We start from the raw sequence: 15,000 nt of genomic DNA on the forward strand, positions 1-15,000 counted from the left end.
TCGTCTCCGTTGTCGAGGCAAATGTGGCAATGGACACGGGAGGGGCAAGCTAAAACATATCACAAACGTCAAAAATAAGAAAACTAGTAAACGTCAAAAATAAGAAAACGAGGTCATATAGATCACGGTCCCGCGTCATCCTTGTCACGTGGCGCAAAAATATATTTAAAAAGGGGAATGCAACACGACGACTTCCCAGGAGGTCACCCATCCTAGTACTACTCTCGCCCAAGCACGCTTAACTTCGGAGTTCTGATGGGATCCGGTGCTTTAGTGCTAGTATGATCGCATCCGACATGCAACTATCTATTTGTTCCTTATGCTTGCCCCTACTACTACTACTACTACTAGTACTACTACTACTACTAGTACTACTACTACTACTAGTACTACTACTACTACTAGTACTACTACTACTACTAGTACTACTACTACTACTAGTACTACTACTACTACTACAAGTCGTTGGGTGTCATGCGCGGTGGGAAAAGTCACAGAGGTCGTGGCGGTGCTCGTGTTGTCGGGGTAGAGAGGGAGCGGTGTAATTCTTGTGTTAAACTCGTCTCCGTTCTCGAGGCAAATGTGGCAATGGACACGGGAGGGGCAAGCTAAAACATATCACAAACGTCAAAAATAAGAAAACTAGTAAACGTCAAAAATAAGAAAACGAGGTCATATAGATCACGGTCCCGTGTCATCCTTGTCATGTGGCGCAAAAATATATTTAAAAAGGGGAATGCAACACGAGGACTTCCCAGGAGGTCACCCATCCTAGTACTACTCTCGCCCAAGCACGCTTAACTTCGGAGTTCTGATAGGATCCGGTGCTTTAGTGCTGGTATGATCGCATAGGAAATGCAACTATCTATTTGTTCCTTATGCTTGCCCCTGCTACTACTGCTACTACTACTACTACTTCTACTACTACTACTACTACTAGTCGTTGGGTGTCATGCGCGGTGGGAAAAGTCAAAGAGGTTGTGGCGGTGCTCGTGTTGTCGGGGTAGAGAGGGAGCGGTGAAATTCTTGTGTTAAACTCGTCTCCGTTGTCGAGGCAAATGTGGCAATGGACACGGGAGGGGCAAGCTAAAACATATCACAAACGTCAAAAATAAGAAAACTAGTAAACGTCAAAAATAAGAAAACGAGGTCATATAGATCACGGTCCCGCGTCATCCTTGTCACGTGGCGCAAAAATATATTTAAAAAGGGGAATGCAACACGAGGACTTCCCAGGAGGTCACCCATCCTAGTACTACTCTCGCCCAAGCACGCTTAACTTCGGAGTTCTGATGGGATCCGGTGCTTTAGTGCTGGTATGATCGCATCTGACATGCAACTATCTATTTCTTCCTTATGCTTGCCCCTACTACTACTACTAGTACTACTACTAGTACTACTACTACTACTAGTACTACTACTACTACTAGTACTACTACTACTACTACTACTAGTACTACTACTACTACTAGTACTACTACTACTACTACTAGTACTACTACTACTACTACTACTACTACTACTACTACTACTACTACTACTACTACTAGTCGTTGGGTGTCATGCGCGGTGGGAAAAGTCACAGAGGTCGTGGCGGTGCTCGTGTTGTCGGGGTAGAGAGGGAGCGGTGTAATTCTTGTGTTAAACTCGTCTCCGTTCTCGAGGCAAATGTGGCAATGTACACGGGAGGGGCAAGCTAAAACATATCACAAACGTCAAAAATAAGAAAACTAGTAAACGTCAAAAATAAGAAAACGAGGTCATATAGATCACGGTCCCGCGTCATCCTTGTCAGGTGGCGCAAAAATATATTTAAAAAGGGGAATGCAACACGAGGACTTCCCAGGAGGTCACCCATCCTAGTACTACTCTCGCCCAAGCACGCTTAACTTCGGAGTTCTGATGGGATCCGGTGCTTTAGTGTTGGTAGGATCGCATCCAACATGCAACTATCTATTTGTTCCTTATGCTTGCCGCTACTACTACTACTACTAGTACTACTAGTCGTTGGGTGTCATGCGCGGTGGGAAAAGTCAAAGAGGTCGTGGCGGTGCTCGTGTTGTCGGGGTAGAGAGGGAGCGGTGAAATTCTTGTGTTAAACTCGTCTCCGTTGTCGAGGCAAATGTGGCAATGGACACGGGAGGGGCAAGCTAAAACATATCACAAACGTCAAAAATAAGAAAACTAGTAAACGTCAAAAATAAGAAAACGAGGTCATATAGATCACGGTCCCGTGTCATCCTTGTCACGTGGCGCAAAAATATATTTAAAAAGGGGAATGCAACACGAGGACTTCCCACGAGGTCACCCATCCTAGTACTACTCTCGCCCAAGCACGCTTAACTTCGGAGTTCTAATGGGATCCGGTGCTTTAGTGCTGGTATGATCGCATCCGACATGCAACTATCTATTTGTTCCTTATGCTTGCCCCTACTACTACTACTACTAGTACTACTACTAGTACTACTACTACTACTACTACTAGTACTACTACTACTACTACTATTACTACTACTACTACTACTACTAGTCGTTGGGTGTCATGCGCGGTGGGAAAAGTCACAGAGGTCGTGGCGGTGCTCGTGTTGTCGGGGTAGAGAGGGAGCGGTGAAATTCTTGTGTTAAACTCGTCTCCGTTCTCGAGGCAAATGTGGCAATGGACACGGGAGGGGCAAGCTAAAACATATCACAAACGTCAAAAATAAGAAAACGAGGTCATATAGATCACGGTCCCGTGTCATCCTTGTCACGTGGCGCAAAAATATATTTAAAAAGGGAAATGCAACAAGAGGACTTCCCAGGAGGTCACCCATCCTAGTACTACTCTCGCCCAAGCACGCTTAACTTCGGAGTTCTGATGGGATCTGGTGCTTTAGTGCTGGTATTATCGCATCCGACATGCAACTATCTATTTGTTCCTTATGCTTACCCCTACTACTACTGCTACTACTGCTACTACTAGTCATTGGGTGTCATGCGCGGTGGGAAAAGTCAGAGAGGTCGTGGCGGTGCTCGTATTGTCGGGGTAGAGAGGGAGCGGTGAAATTCTTGTGTTAAACTCGTCTCCGTTGTCGAGGCAAATGTGGCAATGGACACGGGAGGGGCAAGCTAAAACATATCACAAACGTCAAAAATAAGAAAACTAGTAAACGTCAAAAATAAGAAAACGAGGTCATATAGATCACGGTCCCGCGTCATCCTTGTCACGTGGCGCGAAAATATATTTAAAAAGGGGAATGCAACACGAGGACTTCCCAGGAGGTCACCCATCCTAGTACTACTCTCGCCCAACCACGCTTAACTTTGGAGTTCTGATGGGATCCGGTGCTTTAGTGCTGGTATGATCGCATCCGACATGCAACTATCTATTTGTTCCTTATGCTTGCCCCTACTACTACTACTACTAGTAATACTACTACTACTAGTACTACTACTACTACTATTATTATTACTACTACTACTACTACTACTACTACTACTACTACTACTACTACTACTACTAGTCGTTGGGTGTCATGCGCGGTGGGAAAAGTCACAGAGGTCGTGGCGGTGCTCGTGTTGTCGGGGTAGAGAGGGAGCGGTGTAATTCTTGTGTTAAACTCGTCTCCGTTCTCGAGGCAAATGAGGCAATGGACACGGGAGGGGCAAGCTAAAACATATCACAAACGTCAAAAATAAGAAAACTAGTAAACGTCAAAAATAAGAAAACGAGGTCATATAGATCACGGTTCCGTGTCATCCTTGTCATGTGGCGCAAAAATATATTTAAAAAGGGGAATGCAACACGAGGACTTCCCAGGAGGTCACCCATCCTAGTACTACTCTCGCCCAAGCACGATTAACTTCGGAGTTCTGATGGGATCCGGTGCTTTAGTGCTGGTATGATCGCATCCGACATGCAACTATCTATTTGTTCCTTATGCTTGCCCCTACTACTACTGCTACTACTGCTACTACTACTACTAGTCGTTGGGTGTCATGCGCGGTGGGAAAAGTCAAAGAGGTCGTGGCGGTGCTCGTGTTGTCGGGGTAGAGAGGGAGCGGTGAAATTCTTGTGTTAAACTCGTCTCCGTTGTCGAGGCAAATGTGGCAATGGACACGGGAGGGGCAAGCTAAAACATATGACAAACGTCAAAAATAAGAAAACTAGTAAACGTCAAAAATAAGAAAACGAGGTCATATAGATCACGGTCCCGCGTCATCCTTGTCACGTGGCGCAAAAATATATTTAAAAAGGGGAATGCAACACGAGGACTTCCCAGGAGGTCACCCATCCTAGTACTACTCTCGCCCAAGCACGCTTAACTTCGAAGTTCTGATGGGATGCGGTGCTTTAGTGCTGGTATGATCGCATCCGACATGTATCTATCTATTTGTTCCTTATGCTTGCCCCTACTACTACTACTACTAGTACTACTACTACTACTAGTACTACTACTACTACTACTATTACTACTACTACTACTAATACTACTACTACTACTACAAGTCGTTGGGTGTCATGCGCGGTGGGAAAAGTCACAGAGGTCGTGGCGGCGCTCGTGTTGTCGGGGTAGAGAGGGAGCGGTGTAATTCTTGTGTTAAACTCGTCTCCGTTCTCGAGGCAAATGTGGCAATGGACACGGGAGGGGCAAGCTAAAACATATCACAAACGTCAGAAATAAGAAAACTAGTAAACGTCAAAAATAAGAAAACGAGGTCATATAGATCACGGTCCCATGTCATCCTTGTCATGTGGCGCAAAAATATATTTAAAAAGGGGAATGCAACACGAGGACTTCCCAGGAGGTCACCCATCCTAGTACTACTCTCGCCCAAGCACGCTTAACTTCGGAGTTCTGATGGGATCCGGTGCTTTAGTGCTGGTATGATCGCATAGGAAATGCAACTATCTATTTGTTCCTTATGCTTGCCCCTGCTACTACTGCTACTACTACTACTACTGCTACTACTACTACTACTACTAGTCGTTGGGTGTCATGCGCGATGGGAAAAGTCAAAGAGGTCGTGGCGGTGCTCGTGTTGTCGGGGTAGAGAGGGAGCGGTGAAATTCTTGTGTTAAACTCGTCTCCGTTGTCGAGGCAAATGTGGCAATGGACACGGGAGGGGCAAGCTAAAACATATGACAAACGTCAAAAATAAGAAAACTAGTAAACGTCAAAAATAAGAAAACGAGGTCATATAGATCACGGTCCCGCGTCATCCTTGTCACGTGGCGCAAAAATATATTTAAAAAGGGGAATGCAACACGAGGACTAGTACTACTACTACTACTACTATTACTACTACTACTACTAATACTACTACTACTACTACAAGTCGTTGGGTGTCATGCGCGGTGGGAAAAGTCACAGAGGTCGTGGCGGCGCTCGTGTTGTCGGGGTAGAGAGGGAGCGGTGTAATTCTTGTGTTAAACTCGTCTCCGTTGTCGAGGCAAATGTGGCAATGGACACGGGAGGGGCAAGCTAAAACATATCACAAACGTCAAAAATAAGAAAACTAGTAAACGTCAAAAATAAGAAAACGAGGTCATATAGATCACGGTCCCGTGTCATCCTTGTCATGTGGCGCAAAAATATATTTAAAAAGGGGAATGCAACACGAGGACTTCCCAGGAGGTCACCCATCCTAGTACTACTCTCGCCCAAGCACGCTTAACTTCGGAGTTCTGATAGGATCCGGTTTTTTAGTGCTGGTATGATCGCATAGGAAATGCAACTATCTATTTGTTCCTTATGCTTGCCCCTGCTACTACTGCTACTACTACTACTACTTCTACTACTACTACTACTACTAGTCGTTGGGTGTCATGCGCGGTGGGAAAAGTCAAAGAGGTTGTGGCGGTGCTCGTGTTGTCGGGGTAGAGAGGGAGCGGTGAAATTCTTGTGTTAAACTCGTCTCCGTTGTCGAGGCAAATGTGGCAATGGACACGGGAGGGGCAAGCTAAAACATATCACAAACGTCAAAAATAAGAAAACTAGTAAACGTCAAAAATAAGAAAACGAGGTCATATAGATCACGGTCCCGCGTCATCCTTGTCACGTGGCGCAAAAATATATTTAAAAAGGGGAATGCAACACGAGGACTTCCCAGGAGGTCACCCATCCTAGTACTACTCTCGCCCAAGCACGCTTAACTTCGGAGTTCTGATGGGATCCGGTGCTTTAGTGCTGGTATGATCGCATCCGACATGCAACTATCTATTTCTTCCTTATGCTTGCCCCTACTACTACTACTAGTACTACTACTAGTACTACTACTACTACTACTACTAGTACTACTACTAGTACTACTACTACTACTAGTACTACTACTACTACTACTACTAGTACTACTACTACTACTAGTACTACTACTACTACTACTACTAGTACTACTACTACTACTACTACTACTACTACTACTACTAGTCGTTGGGTGTCATGCGCGGTGGGAAAAGTCACAGAGGTCGTGGCGGTGCTCGTGTTGTCGGGGTAGAGAGGGAGCGGTGTAATTCTTGTGTTAAACTCGTCTCCGTTCTCGAGGCAAATGTGGCAATGTACACGGGAGGGGCAAGCTAAAACATATCACAAACGTCAAAAATAAGAAAACTAGTAAACGTCAAAAATAAGAAAACGAGGTCATATAGATCACGGTCCCGCGTCATCCTTGTCAGGTGGCGCAAAAATATATTTAAAAAGGGGAATGCAACACGAGGACTTCCCAGGAGGTCACCCATCCTAGTACTACTCTCGCCCAAGCACGCTTAACTTCGGAGTTCTGATGGGATCCGGTGCTTTAGTGTTGGTATGATCGCATCCAACATGCAACTATCTATTTGTTCCTTATGCTTGCCGCTACTACTACTACTACTAGTACTACTAGTCGTTGGGTGTCATGCGCGGTGGGAAAAGTCAAAGAGGTCGTGGCGGTGCTCGTGTTGTCGGGGTAGAGAGGGAGCGGTGAAATTCTTGTGTTAAACTCGTCTCCGTTGTCGAGGCAAATGTGGCAATGGACACGGGAGGGGCAAGCTAAAACATATCACAAACGTCAAAAATAAGAAAACTAGTAAACGTCAAAAATAAGAAAACGAGGTCATATAGATCACGGTCCCGTGTCATCCTTGTCACGTGGCGCAAAAATATATTTAAAAAGGGGAATGCAACACGAGGACTTCCCACGAGGTCACCCATCCTAGTACTACTCTCGCCCAAGCACGCTTAACTTCGGAGTTCTAATGGGATCCGGTGCTTTAGTGCTGGTATGATCGCATCCGACATGCAACTATCTATTTGTTCCTTATGCTTGCCCCTACTACTACTACTACTAGTACTACTACTAGTACTACTACTACTACTACTACTAGTACTACTACTACTACTACTATTACTACTACTACTACTACTACTAGTCGTTGGGTGTCATGCGCGGTGGGAAAAGTCACAGAGGTCGTGGCGGTGCTCGTGTTGTCGGGGTAGAGAGGGAGCGGTGAAATTCTTGTGTTAAACTCGTCTCCGTTCTCGAGGCAAATGTGGCAATGGACACGGGAGGGGCAAGCTAAAACATATCACAAACGTCAAAAATAAGAAAACGAGGTCATATAGATCACGGTCCCGTGTCATCCTTGTCACGTGGCGCAAAAATATATTTAAAAAGGGAAATGCAACAAGAGGACTTCCCAGGAGGTCACCCATCCTAGTACTACTCTCGCCCAAGCACGCTTAACTTCGGAGTTCTGATGGGATCTGGTGCTTTAGTGCTGGTATTATCGCATCCGACATGCAACTATCTATTTGTTCCTTATGCTTACCCCTACTACTACTGCTACTACTGCTACTACTAGTCATTGGGTGTCATGCGCGGTGGGAAAAGTCAGAGAGGTCGTGGCGGTGCTCGTATTGTCGGGGTAGAGAGGGAGCGGTGAAATTCTTGTGTTAAACTCGTCTCCGTTGTCGAGGCAAATGTGGCAATGGACACGGGAGGGGCAAGCTAAAACATATCACAAACGTCAAAAATAAGAAAACTAGTAAACGTCAAAAATAAGAAAACGAGGTCATATAGATCACGGTCCCGCGTCATCCTTGTCACGTGGCGCGAAAATATATTTAAAAAGGGGAATGCAACACGAGGACTTCCCAGGAGGTCACCCATCCTAGTACTACTCTCGCCCAACCACGCTTAACTTTGGAGTTCTGATGGGATCCGGTGCTTTAGTGCTGGTATGATCGCATCCGACATGCAACTATCTATTTGTTCCTTATGCTTGCCCCTACTACTACTACTACTAGTACTACTACTACTACTACTAGTACTACTACTACTACTATTATTACTACTACTACTACTACTACTACTACTACTACTACTACTACTAGTAGTCGTTGGGTGTCATGCGCGGTGGGAAAAGTCACAGAGGTCGTGGCGGTGCTCGTGTTGTCGGGGTAGAGAGGGAGCGGTGTAATTCTTGTGTTAAACTCGTCTCCGTTCTCGAGGCAAATGAGGCAATGGACACGGGAGGGGCAAGCTAAAACATATCACAAACGTCAAAAATAAGAAAACTAGTAAACGTCAAAAATAAGAAAACGAGGTCATATAGATCACGGTTCCGTGTCATCCTTGTCATGTGGCGCAAAAATATATTTAAAAAGGGGAATGCAACACGAGGACTTCCCAGGAGGTCACCCATCCTAGTACTACTCTCGCCCAAGCACGCTTAACTTCGGAGTTCTGATGGGATCCGGTGCTTTAGTGCTGGTATGATCGCATCCGACATGCAACTATCTATTTGTTCCTTATGCTTGCCCCTACTACTACTGCTACTACTGCTACTACTACTACTAGTCGTTGGGTGTCATGCGCGGTGGGAAAAGTCAAAGAGGTCGTGGCGGTGCTCGTGTTGTCGGGGTAGAGAGGGAGCGGTGAAATTCTTGTGTTAAACTCGTCTCCGTTGTCGAGGCAAATGTGGCAATGGACACGGGAGGGGCAAGCTAAAACATATGACAAACGTCAAAAATAAGAAAACTAGTAAACGTCAAAAATAAGAAAACGAGGTCATATAGATCACGGTCCCGCGTCATCCTTGTCACGTGGCGCAAAAATATATTTAAAAAGGGGAATGCAACACGAGGACTTCCCAGGAGGTCACCCATCCTAGTACTACTCTCGCCCAAGCACGCTTAACTTCGGAGTTCTGATGGGATGCGGTGCTTTAGTGCTGGTATGATCGCATCCGACATGTATCTATCTATTTGTTCCTTATGCTTGCCCCTACTACTACTACTACTAGTACTACTACTACTACTAGTACTACTACTACTACTACTATTACTACTACTACTACTAATACTACTACTACTACTACAAGTCGTTGGGTGTCATGCGCGGTGGGAAAAGTCACAGAGGTCGTGGCGGCGCTCGTGTTGTCGGGGTAGAGAGGGAGCGGTGTAATTCTTGTGTTAAACTCGTCTCCGTTCTCGAGGCAAATGTGGCAATGGACACGGGAGGGGCAAGCTAAAACATATCACAAACGTCAGAAATAAGAAAACTAGTAAACGTCAAAAATAAGAAAACGAGGTCATATAGATCACGGTCCCGTGTCATCCTTGTCATGTGGCGCAAAAATATATTTAAAAAGGGGAATGCAACACGAGGACTTCCCAGGAGGTCACCCATCCTAGTACTACTCTCGCCCAAGCACGCTTAACTTCGGAGTTCTGATGGGATCCGGTGCTTTAGTGCTGGTATGATCGCATAGGAAATGCAACTATCTATTTGTTCCTTATGCTTGCCCCTGCTACTACTGCTACTACTACTACTACTGCTACTACTACTACTACTACTAGTCGTTGGGTGTCATGCGCGATGGGAAAAGTCAAAGAGGTCGTGGCGGTGCTCGTGTTGTCGGGGTAGAGAGGGAGCGGTGAAATTCTTGTGTTAAACTCGTCTCCGTTGTCGAGGCAAATGTGGCAATGGACACGGGAGGGGCAAGCTAAAACATATGACAAACGTCAAAAATAAGAAAACTAGTAAACGTCAAAAATAAGAAAACGAGGTCATATAGATCACGGTCCCGCGTCATCCTTGTCACGTGGCGCAAAAATATATTTAAAAAGGGGAATGCAACACGAGGACTAGTACTACTACTACTACTACTATTACTACTACTACTACTAATACTACTACTACTACTACAAGTCGTTGGGTGTCATGCGCGGTGGGAAAAGTCACAGAGGTCGTGGCGGCGCTCGTGTTGTCGGGGTAGAGAGGGAGCGGTGTAATTCTTGTGTTAAACTCGTCTCCGTTCTCGAGGCAAATGTGGCAATGGACACGGGAGGGGCAAGCTAAAACATATCACAAACGTCAGAAATAAGAAAACTAGTAAACGTCAAAAATAAGAAAACGAGGTCATATAGATCACGGTCCCGTGTCATCCTTGTCATGTGGCGCAAAAATATATTTAAAAAGGGGAATGCAACACGAGGACTTCCCAGGAGGTCACCCATCCTAGTACTACTCTCGCCCAAGCACGCTTAACTTCGGAGTTCTGATGGGATCCGGTGCTTTAGTGCTGGTATGATCGCATAGGAAATGCAACTATCTATTTGTTCCTTATGCTTGCCCCTGCTACTACTGCTACTACTACTACTACTGCTACTACTACTACTACTACTAGTCGTTGGGTGTCATGCGCGATGGGAAAAGTCAAAGAGGTCGTGGCGGTGCTCGTGTTGTCGGGGTAGAGAGGGAGCGGTGAAATTCTTGTGTTAAACTCGTCTCCGTTGTCGAGGCAAATGTGGCAATGGACACGGGAGGGGCAAGCTAAAACATATGACAAACGTCAAAAATAAGAAAACTAGTAAACGTCAAAAATAAGAAAACGAGGTCATATAGATCACGGTCCCGCGTCATCCTTGTCACGTGGCGCAAAAATATATTTAAAAATGGGAATGCAACACGAGGACTTCCCAGGAGGTCACCCATCCTAGTACTACTCTCGCCCAAGCACGCTTAACTTCGGAGTTCTCATGGGATCCGGTGCTTTAGTGCTGGTATGATCGCATCCGACATGCAACTATCTATTTCTTCCTTATGCTTGCCCCTACTACTACTACTACTACTAGTACTACTACTACTACTAGTACTACTACTACTACTAGTACTACTACTACTACTAGTACTACTACTACTACTACTACTAGTACTACTACTACTACTAGTACTAGTACTACTACTACTACTACTACTACTAGTACTACTACTACTACTACTACTACAATTACTACTACTACTACTACTACTAGTCGTTGGGTGTCAAGCGCGGTGGGAAAAGTCACAGAGGTCGTGGCAGTGCTCGTGTTGTCGGGGTAGAGAGGGAGCGGTGTAATTCTTGTGTTAAACTCGTCTCCGTTCTCGAGGCAAATGTGGCAATGGACACGGGAGGGGCAAGCTAAAACATATCACAAACGTCAAAAATAAGAAAACTAGTAAACGTCAAAAATAAGAAAACGAGGTCATATAGATCACGGTCCCGCGTCATCCTTGTCACGTGGCGCAAAAATATAGATCACGGTCCCGCGTCATCCTTGTCACGTGGCGCAAAAATATATTTAAAAAGGGGAATGCAACACGAGGACTTCCCAGGAGGTCACCCATCCTAGTACTACTCTCGCCCAAGCACGCTTAACTTCGGAGTTCTGATGGGATCCGGTGCTTTAGTGCTGGTATGATCGCATCCGACATGCAACTATCTATTTGTTCCTTATGCTTGCCCCTACTACTACTACTACTAGTACTACTACTAGTACTACTACTAGTACTACTACTACTACTACTACTACTACTACTACTAGTCGTTGGGTGTCATGCGCGATGGGAAAAGTCACAGAGGTCGTGGTGGTGCTCGTGTTGTCGGGGTAGAGAGGGAGCGGTGAAATTCTTGTGTTAAACTCGTCTCCGTTCTCGAGGCAAATGTGGCAATGGACACGAGAGGGGCAAGCTAAAACATATCACAAACGTCAAAAATAAGAAAACGAGGTCATATAGATCACGGTCCCGTGTCATCCTTGTCACGTGGCGCAAAAATATATTTAAAAAGGGAAACGCAACACGAGGACTTCCCAGGAGGTCACCCATCCTAGTACTACTCTCGCCCAAGCACGCTTAACTTCGGAGTTCTGATGGGATCCGGTGCTTTAGTGCTGGTATTATCGCATCCGACATGCAACTATCTATTTGTTCCTTATGCTTGCCCCTACTACTACTGCTACTACTGCTACTACTAGTCGTTGGGTGTCATGCGCGGTGGGAAAAGTCAGAGAGGTCGTGGCGGTGCTCGTGTTGTCGGGGTAGAGAGGGAGCGGTGAAATTCTTGTGTTAAACTCGTCTCCGTTGTCGAGGCAAATGTGGCAATGGACACGGGAGGGGCAAGCTAAAACATATCACAAACGTCAAAAATAAGAAAACTAGTAAACGTCAAAAATAAGAAAACGAGGTCATATAGATCACGGTCCCGCGTCATCCTTGTCACGTGGCACAAAAATATATTTAAAAAGGAGAATGCAACACGAGGACTTCCCAGGAGGTCACCCATCCTAGTACTACTCTCGCCCAAGCACGCTTAACTTCGGAGTTCTGATCGGATCCGGTGCTTTAGTGCTGGTATGATCGCATCCGACATGCAACTATCTATTTGTTCCTTATGCTTGCCCCTACTACTACTACTAGTACTACTACTACTACTAGTACTACTACTACTACTAGTACTACTACTACTACTAGTACTACTACTACTACTACTACTACTACTACTACTACTACAAGTCGTTGGGTGTCATGCGCGGTGGGAAAAGTCACAGAGGTCGTGGCGGCGCTCGTGTTGTCGGGGTAGAGAGGGAGCGGTGTAATTCTTGTGTTAAACTCGTCTCCGTTCTCGAGGCAAATGTGGCAATGGACACGGGAGGGGCAAGCTAAAACATATCACAAACGTCAAAAATAAGAAAACTAGTAAACGTCAAAAATAAGAAAACGAGGTCATATAGATCACGGTCCCGTGTCATCCTTGTCATGTGGCGCAAAAATATATTTAAAAAGGGGAATGCAACACGAGGACTTCCCAGGAGGTCACCCATCCTAGTACTACTCTCGCCCAAGCACGCTTAACTTCGGAGTTCTGATGGGATCCGGTGCTTTAGTGCTGGTATGATCGCATAGGAAATGCAACTATCTATTTGTTCCTTATGCTTGCCCCTGCTACTACTGCTACTACTACTACTACTAGTACTACTACTACTACTACTAGTCGTTGGGTGTCATGCGCGATGGGAAAAGTCAAAGAGGTCGTGGCGGTGCTCGAGTTGTCGGGGTAGAGAGGGAGCGGTGAAATTCTTGTGTTAAACTCGTCTCTGTTGTCGAGGCAAATGTGGCAATGGACACGGGAGGGGCAAGCTAAAACATATCACAAACGTCAAAAATAAGAAAACTAGTAAACGTCAAAAATAAGAAAACGAGGTCATATAGATCACGGTCCCGCGTCATCCTTGTCACGTGGCGCAAAAATATATTTAAAAAGGGGAATGCAACACGAGGACTTCCCAGGAGGTAACCCATCCTAGTACTACTCTCGCCCAAGCACGCTTAACTTCGGAGTTCTGATGGGATCCGGTGCTTTAGTGCTGGTATGATCGCATCCGACATGCAACTATCTATTTCTTCCTTATGCTTGCCCCTACTACTACTACTACTAGTACTACTACTACTACTACTACTAGTACTACTACTACTACTACTACTAGTACTACTACTACTACTACTACTACTAGTACTACTACTACTACTACTATTACTACTACTACTACTACTACTACTACTACTACTACTAGTCGTTGGGTGTCAAGCGCGGTGGGAAAAGTCACAGAGGTCGTGGCGGTGCTCGTGTTGTCGGGGTAGAGAGGGAGCGTTGTAATTCTTGTGTTAAACTCGTCTCCGTTCTCGAGGCAAATGTGGCAATGGACACGGGAGGGGCAAGCTAAAACATATCACAAACGTCAAAATTAAGAAAACTAGTAAACGTCAAAAATAAGAAAACGAGGTCATATAGATCACGGTCCCGCGTCATCCTTGTCATGTGGCGCAAAAATATATTTAAAAAGGGGAATGCAACACGAGGACTTTCCAGGAGGTCACCCATCCTAGTACTACTCTCGCCCAAGCACGCTTAACTTCGGAGTTCTGATGGGATCCGGTGCTTTAGTGTTGGTATGATCGCATCTAACATGCAACTATCTATTTGTTCCTTATGCTTGCCCCTACTACTACTGCTACTACTGCTACTACTGCTACTACTATTACTACTAGTCGTTGGGTGTCATGCGCGGTGGGAAAAGTCAAAGAGGTCGTGGCGGTGCTCGTGTTGTCGGGGTAGAGAGGGAGCGGTGAAATTCTTGTGTTAAACTCGTCTCCGTTGTCGAGGCAAATGTGGCAATGGACACGGGAGGGGCAAGCTAAAACATATCACAAACGTCAAAAATAAGAAAACTAGTAAACGTCAAAAATAAGAAAACGAGGTCATATAGATCACGGTCCCGCGTCATCCTTGTCACGTGGCGCAAAAATATATTTAAAAAGGGGAATGCAACACGAGGACTTCCCAGGAGGTCACCCATCCTAGTAGTACTACTCTCGCCCAAGCACGCTTAACTTCGTAGTTCTGATGGGATCCGGTGCTTTAGTGCTGGTATGATCGCATCCGACAAGCAACTATCTATTTGTTCCTTATGCTTGCCCCTACTACTACTACTACTAGTACTACTACTACTAGTACTACTACTACTACTAGTACTACTACTACTACTAGTACTACTACTACTACTAGTACTACTACTACTACTACTACTACTAGTACTACTACTACTACTACTATTACTACTACTACTACTACTACTAGTCGTTGGGTGTCAAGCGCGGTGGAAAAAGTCACAGAGGTCGTGGCAGTGCTCGTGTTGTCGGGGTAGAGAGGGAGCGGTG

The 15,000-nt window shown here is 45.5% G+C and overlaps 28 non-coding genes across 28 annotated transcripts; all 28 read right to left on the reverse strand.

The window, feature by feature from the left end:
* Positions 1 to 174: 174 nt before the first annotated feature.
* LOC123415812 lies at positions 175 to 293 on the reverse strand. Its single transcript, XR_006615510.1, has one exon. It is a non-coding gene; the product is annotated as a 5S ribosomal RNA (ribosomal RNA).
* Positions 294 to 733: 440 nt separating this feature from the next.
* Positions 734 to 852, reverse strand: LOC123416008. The gene has a single exon (XR_006615694.1). It is a non-coding gene; the product is annotated as a 5S ribosomal RNA (ribosomal RNA).
* Positions 853 to 1,211: 359 nt separating this feature from the next.
* Positions 1,212 to 1,330, reverse strand: LOC123416861. Its single transcript, XR_006616459.1, has one exon. It is a non-coding gene; the product is annotated as a 5S ribosomal RNA (ribosomal RNA).
* Positions 1,331 to 1,821: 491 nt separating this feature from the next.
* Positions 1,822 to 1,940, reverse strand: LOC123415899. Its single transcript, XR_006615591.1, has one exon. It is a non-coding gene; the product is annotated as a 5S ribosomal RNA (ribosomal RNA).
* Positions 1,941 to 2,275: 335 nt separating this feature from the next.
* LOC123416729 lies at positions 2,276 to 2,394 on the reverse strand. The gene has a single exon (XR_006616333.1). It is a non-coding gene; the product is annotated as a 5S ribosomal RNA (ribosomal RNA).
* Positions 2,395 to 2,776: 382 nt separating this feature from the next.
* Positions 2,777 to 2,895, reverse strand: LOC123416326. The gene has a single exon (XR_006615994.1). It is a non-coding gene; the product is annotated as a 5S ribosomal RNA (ribosomal RNA).
* A 338-nt stretch (positions 2,896 to 3,233) lies between these two features.
* LOC123416030 lies at positions 3,234 to 3,352 on the reverse strand. Its single transcript, XR_006615714.1, has one exon. It is a non-coding gene; the product is annotated as a 5S ribosomal RNA (ribosomal RNA).
* A 422-nt stretch (positions 3,353 to 3,774) lies between these two features.
* LOC123416915 lies at positions 3,775 to 3,893 on the reverse strand. Its single transcript, XR_006616509.1, has one exon. It is a non-coding gene; the product is annotated as a 5S ribosomal RNA (ribosomal RNA).
* Positions 3,894 to 4,237: 344 nt separating this feature from the next.
* LOC123415793 lies at positions 4,238 to 4,356 on the reverse strand. Its single transcript, XR_006615491.1, has one exon. It is a non-coding gene; the product is annotated as a 5S ribosomal RNA (ribosomal RNA).
* Positions 4,357 to 4,760: 404 nt separating this feature from the next.
* On the reverse strand, positions 4,761 to 4,879 carry LOC123415458. The gene has a single exon (XR_006615176.1). It is a non-coding gene; the product is annotated as a 5S ribosomal RNA (ribosomal RNA).
* A 711-nt stretch (positions 4,880 to 5,590) lies between these two features.
* Positions 5,591 to 5,709, reverse strand: LOC123416335. The gene has a single exon (XR_006616002.1). It is a non-coding gene; the product is annotated as a 5S ribosomal RNA (ribosomal RNA).
* Positions 5,710 to 6,068: 359 nt separating this feature from the next.
* LOC123416714 lies at positions 6,069 to 6,187 on the reverse strand. The gene has a single exon (XR_006616318.1). It is a non-coding gene; the product is annotated as a 5S ribosomal RNA (ribosomal RNA).
* A 494-nt stretch (positions 6,188 to 6,681) lies between these two features.
* On the reverse strand, positions 6,682 to 6,800 carry LOC123415439. Its single transcript, XR_006615158.1, has one exon. It is a non-coding gene; the product is annotated as a 5S ribosomal RNA (ribosomal RNA).
* Positions 6,801 to 7,135: 335 nt separating this feature from the next.
* Positions 7,136 to 7,254, reverse strand: LOC123416730. Its single transcript, XR_006616334.1, has one exon. It is a non-coding gene; the product is annotated as a 5S ribosomal RNA (ribosomal RNA).
* A 382-nt stretch (positions 7,255 to 7,636) lies between these two features.
* On the reverse strand, positions 7,637 to 7,755 carry LOC123416327. The gene has a single exon (XR_006615995.1). It is a non-coding gene; the product is annotated as a 5S ribosomal RNA (ribosomal RNA).
* A 338-nt stretch (positions 7,756 to 8,093) lies between these two features.
* Positions 8,094 to 8,212, reverse strand: LOC123416031. Its single transcript, XR_006615715.1, has one exon. It is a non-coding gene; the product is annotated as a 5S ribosomal RNA (ribosomal RNA).
* Positions 8,213 to 8,628: 416 nt separating this feature from the next.
* Positions 8,629 to 8,747, reverse strand: LOC123416726. Its single transcript, XR_006616330.1, has one exon. It is a non-coding gene; the product is annotated as a 5S ribosomal RNA (ribosomal RNA).
* A 344-nt stretch (positions 8,748 to 9,091) lies between these two features.
* LOC123415798 lies at positions 9,092 to 9,210 on the reverse strand. The gene has a single exon (XR_006615496.1). It is a non-coding gene; the product is annotated as a 5S ribosomal RNA (ribosomal RNA).
* A 404-nt stretch (positions 9,211 to 9,614) lies between these two features.
* LOC123415459 lies at positions 9,615 to 9,733 on the reverse strand. Its single transcript, XR_006615177.1, has one exon. It is a non-coding gene; the product is annotated as a 5S ribosomal RNA (ribosomal RNA).
* Positions 9,734 to 10,444: 711 nt separating this feature from the next.
* LOC123415460 lies at positions 10,445 to 10,563 on the reverse strand. The gene has a single exon (XR_006615178.1). It is a non-coding gene; the product is annotated as a 5S ribosomal RNA (ribosomal RNA).
* A 359-nt stretch (positions 10,564 to 10,922) lies between these two features.
* On the reverse strand, positions 10,923 to 11,041 carry LOC123416824. The gene has a single exon (XR_006616424.1). It is a non-coding gene; the product is annotated as a 5S ribosomal RNA (ribosomal RNA).
* Positions 11,042 to 11,594: 553 nt separating this feature from the next.
* LOC123416738 lies at positions 11,595 to 11,713 on the reverse strand. The gene has a single exon (XR_006616341.1). It is a non-coding gene; the product is annotated as a 5S ribosomal RNA (ribosomal RNA).
* A 361-nt stretch (positions 11,714 to 12,074) lies between these two features.
* Positions 12,075 to 12,193, reverse strand: LOC123415649. The gene has a single exon (XR_006615357.1). It is a non-coding gene; the product is annotated as a 5S ribosomal RNA (ribosomal RNA).
* Positions 12,194 to 12,531: 338 nt separating this feature from the next.
* LOC123415509 lies at positions 12,532 to 12,650 on the reverse strand. The gene has a single exon (XR_006615225.1). It is a non-coding gene; the product is annotated as a 5S ribosomal RNA (ribosomal RNA).
* A 419-nt stretch (positions 12,651 to 13,069) lies between these two features.
* LOC123415461 lies at positions 13,070 to 13,188 on the reverse strand. The gene has a single exon (XR_006615179.1). It is a non-coding gene; the product is annotated as a 5S ribosomal RNA (ribosomal RNA).
* Positions 13,189 to 13,547: 359 nt separating this feature from the next.
* On the reverse strand, positions 13,548 to 13,666 carry LOC123416781. Its single transcript, XR_006616382.1, has one exon. It is a non-coding gene; the product is annotated as a 5S ribosomal RNA (ribosomal RNA).
* A 461-nt stretch (positions 13,667 to 14,127) lies between these two features.
* LOC123416218 lies at positions 14,128 to 14,246 on the reverse strand. The gene has a single exon (XR_006615892.1). It is a non-coding gene; the product is annotated as a 5S ribosomal RNA (ribosomal RNA).
* A 356-nt stretch (positions 14,247 to 14,602) lies between these two features.
* Positions 14,603 to 14,724, reverse strand: LOC123416405. The gene has a single exon (XR_006616068.1). It is a non-coding gene; the product is annotated as a 5S ribosomal RNA (ribosomal RNA).
* Between the last annotated feature and the right edge of the window lie 276 nt (positions 14,725 to 15,000).

The sequence above is a fragment of the Hordeum vulgare genome, unplaced genomic scaffold, assembly GCF_904849725.1.
Source record: "Hordeum vulgare subsp. vulgare unplaced genomic scaffold, MorexV3_pseudomolecules_assembly, whole genome shotgun sequence".
In the NCBI taxonomy this organism is placed as follows: domain Eukaryota; kingdom Viridiplantae; phylum Streptophyta; class Magnoliopsida; order Poales; family Poaceae; genus Hordeum; species Hordeum vulgare.